Here is a 4,223-nt window from a genome sequence, read left to right on the forward strand (position 1 = left end):
ACAGCAGTATCAGACGTGGTGCATGAGTGAGGAGCTCTTTTTTTCCAAAAGTTCCAGTAAACCATTCTAAAAGACACACCCTGTGTGTACAGATGTGTACATATGTGCTGAGTTGGCTGCATCTTCAAATTTACCACCCTAGGCACAGAAAGACATCTCATCTTGCCTTTTCAGAAATCAGACGTTGTTAAGTTTTGTTAATCATTTAGTCCATTATCTGAATGCCTAGTAGCGCTAAAGCCCTAATAGGTTAAAGATAAGAAAGGATTCAAGCAAATCTGAGAGTAAAGAAGATCAATCTTTAACTAGTGTGCTACATTCAGATATCACTGGCTTGACTGACAGAAATCAAGAATGGCTAAACAATAGGATCAATAGAACTACACATAGGCATTATCTGGATAAAGCAGATAGACAAGGATTAAATACCTGAAGTCTAAAGTATCTAGAGGATGTAAACCACCATTCCACTTCTTTGGTGGGTAAAACACTAACATCATAAATATTTACAGATATTTACAGCACCAACTTGCTGCTGTTAGTGAGGTTACAGAGAACCTAAGGTTAGCATAAGATGTACAATGCAAATATAGAGAGATGCTCCTTTCCCCCCCATCTAGAAAAACGAAGAGAGGGAGATAAAACAGGTAGAAGGAGCAGAAAATGTAAAGTTTAATTAGAAAGCTTGAAATAGCAACCTAGACCAGGAATACTTCTTAGTCATGTAGAATAGCAGCTATGAGGTGGGTAAATTTTGAGAGCCTGCTAAGAAAGGAAGCCCCCATGTCCTCTCTAGAAAAGTAGATATGAAGAGACACCATCCATGACTGCCCCATGCTCTTACATCTTTAGGATGAAGCCTAGGACTGCAGACTGCCAGGAGGTGCAGCGGACCTGAGGTAAGCAGAGGCAGGCACACAAATTCTCCCACATTCACCAGGAGCTCCTGGGGCAGGACTCCCTCAAGTGCAGTTCATGTTGCCATTTGCAAGTCAGGCATGGCCACTCTGCAGTTCTGCTTCCCGTTTGAGTGCTTCAGCGCCCGCAGCAGTTTACAGTGTGTTTTATCTGTCCAAAGTCAGCTCTCCAGAGGTCTGCTCTGTCCCTAGGCATGAATGTTGACATACACAACGTTACGTAGGCATTTCACCTCCCTCCTCAGGAGCAAAGTCCAGGCTACCCTACCAGCCATTCCTAAAAGCAGTTTAAATGTTATACATTCCCATGGCCTGATTCATTAGCATTTGCTGCTGCAGCCCTGGGCAGATTTGAACTTTTTTTCAATAGGTGCTACACACCCAGAGGCGCAGAGCGTCTCTCCCCGAAGGGACACTGCACAACAGCAGAACGTGAGACTGCATGACAGTAAACAGCCTGTATGCAGGAGGAGAGAGAAACAGAAACAGCTCTGATTTGTCTATAACTTCTCCCTTCATTTGCACTTTCCTAGATGCCTGACAGTGCTGTATGACCCTGACAGAGTACTGCACCACGTCCTTCCAACACAGGACAGAGCCTTGCATTAGATGGCAGAAAAAGACAGAGTGCAAAGACTCAGAAATCACAGTTGTCCCCTCCTCCGGTGCAGACTGCAGGAAAATAGCATTCAACAACATGAAAACCAAGGCAGAAAGACAGGGAATCACCAAGTAGCATGCATTATCAAAGAGAATCCAAAGCAGTGGGCCAGGTTAGATGTTTGACTTCAAGAGGAAGGTAGTGACATGGATGATGGGGAGAACAAAAAGAAAGAAGCACTTGGTTGCACAGCTCACCCCGATATGCCACAGGAAAGAGCTCCACACTCCTGCATTACTTATCCCAGACCTCTTTGTGCTTACCTTCTGGCTGATCCAACTGGTTACACCCTACTATGTCCCAGGTGCATCTCAATATCTCAATACTTAACAATTTCATTCAATAAAGACACTGTCTGGTATTTGTCTTAGCCACTGAATCTCTTTTTTTTTTTTTTTTTTTTGACATTGTCATTCTGCTCCTCTCCAGACCTAATTTACTTTCCTAGCTTGGAAACCTTTATGCGTCCCCTTTTGGGGATGACTAATGCATGCAAAATGAGCAGAGGGAGCCCAGAGCTACCCATGGACCACTGAATGGCAACTGGATGTCCTAGGGCAGGAGACGGTAATTCAAGAGAGGCAGAGAGAATAAAGAATCATATCAGGAAGTCTAAGATAGGTATGAATGGAGAGTAAATGAGAGTCTGAGTGTGGAACACCAGGAGGGGTCACAGGTGTTGATAGCACTGAGCTTAGCAACTCATCAGGACATCAACACATCTAGGTGTAGCTTCTCTGGGCACTCAGACTGGGAGAGAAACAAGACAATATCTTAATGACTCACATTAATGACTCATGGCAAGATAAGAAACTGAAGGCTATCATCTCTTAAGGGTATGGTTATGAAAATGCACCTGCAAGACCAACCATTTTCACTCATCTAAGAGGAAACCAGGAGACATGAGAACTTGACGACTGTCATTCCTTGCTCTCTGTGTTCAACAAGGACACCCCTGACCACATCACCTGAACACAGGTCTTGCTGCTCAAATTCTGAACAGCCAACAGTCCATTTGGATGAACATGACAAGGCTGGCAAATCAGAGCTGGAAAGGCCTTCATCAAAGGCCCTGCGTACCTTTGATGCTTCTGGAAAGTCTAAAAGTGGGTTGGATGCCACAAGTTTCCTTCCACCACTGTTTACCTCTTCTTTTAAAGGCACACTCCCTGTCACATACCTCAGTGTGATCCAGTAAGCAGCTCAGGGGCAAGACCCTGGCACTCTGTCACTTCAGCTGGTCCACTGCCTTTGTCGCCACATGGCTGTGGTGGAGAAGGCGGGCTTGTGGCACGGCCTCTTTTGGGGCTGTACAGGACAAAAGCTGCTGAGGCAGGACGGGTTGATTCCTGAAAAGATTCTGAAAGACTGCCATCTCCCATTTATATAACTGCTGTCTATTCCTTATGAAACTAAGGAAAAGCTCTGCCCTTTTGTTTGTCCTAGAAATCTTTGTGCACAGTTCCAAATCTTGCTTTGTTTGGCTAACTCCAGACGTGTCTGAACAACCTTTTGCCACATTCGAGCAACATGTGTGCACGTGCATATGCAGTTTCTCCATCTCTAAGAAAGCCATTTGCTGTTATTTCTGGTGCCTTTCACAGAAGGGGAACCTGAAAGTAATCACAGCCAACACAAATGATTGCTTGGGATGGCTTCTCAGCCCTTTCTCAGGCAGCACAAGCCCGGCTTGGTTCAGGCTCCTCAGCCTTGCCTGTTGCTCGGATGGGCTGTTCCTCAGGCTTCTGTGCCTTCTGGCCCTTGGAGGTGAGCATGGCAGCTGAGAAATGGCTGGTGTCCTCAGGGGATGGCAGCGGTCAGGATATGGGACCAGGCAGAGCTGGTCTGGGACACACTGTGCTGTAGGGCCCTGTCACAACGCCAGGTGCGCAGGCTCTATTGGTGACGTGCCATGGCATGCCCTGGTGAAGCCCGGCTTTGAAGCGTGACCCGAGGCCAGAGACCTGTCACCAAACACTACATTTTGTTTTACCAGCTTGACTTTGGTGTTCCTCTTTCAGAGGTGGGGTGCAGCCCCAGCTCACCGCACCCAGGGGCCAGCACCCTTCAGCTGCCCGCTTCAGCTCACAGTACCTGCGTGGTTGGCTGTCAGCTATGCCTGGCATTTCCCACCTCTGAACCCAGGCTACAAGCGAAACTTCCTAGTTGGTTTCTCAAGCAGTGTCCTTGTTCAAGAGTCCTGCAAAAGTCCTCTCCATAATCCAGTGCATTCCTTTTAACACCCCCTTTGATGTCTGAGCTCAGGAGGAAGGCTGGGCCTCGCACCCACTGAAATTCCTCCTCCTCCTTCTACTGCTCTCCCAGTACCTGGCTCCTTGCGTTCAGGTTTGGAGGCCCTAACTGGCATTTTATCTGGGTTTGTGATCAGCTGGCTCATCGCACGATGATAGCTTCTCGCCTCCCTTTTCCCGGGTCTCTAACAAACTCTGTAGCTTAATACTGTTAGTTGTCCCCTGATGTCACTTTGTAAGCAGCTTCTGCTATGAAGTGTTTGTGGGAAGTGTGTGGGAAGACCTGGTATCATAAAGTGTGTTTTGGGAACCCTGGGTTCTGCTTCTGCCTTTTTGCCACTGAGAAAGTCATTTTTCTGTGCCTCAGTTTGCCTCAGTAAGGTAAACATGACG

The sequence above is a fragment of the Anser cygnoides genome, chromosome 7 (assembly GCF_040182565.1).
Source record: "Anser cygnoides isolate HZ-2024a breed goose chromosome 7, Taihu_goose_T2T_genome, whole genome shotgun sequence".
NCBI classification, from domain to species: Eukaryota; Metazoa; Chordata; class Aves; order Anseriformes; family Anatidae; genus Anser; species Anser cygnoides.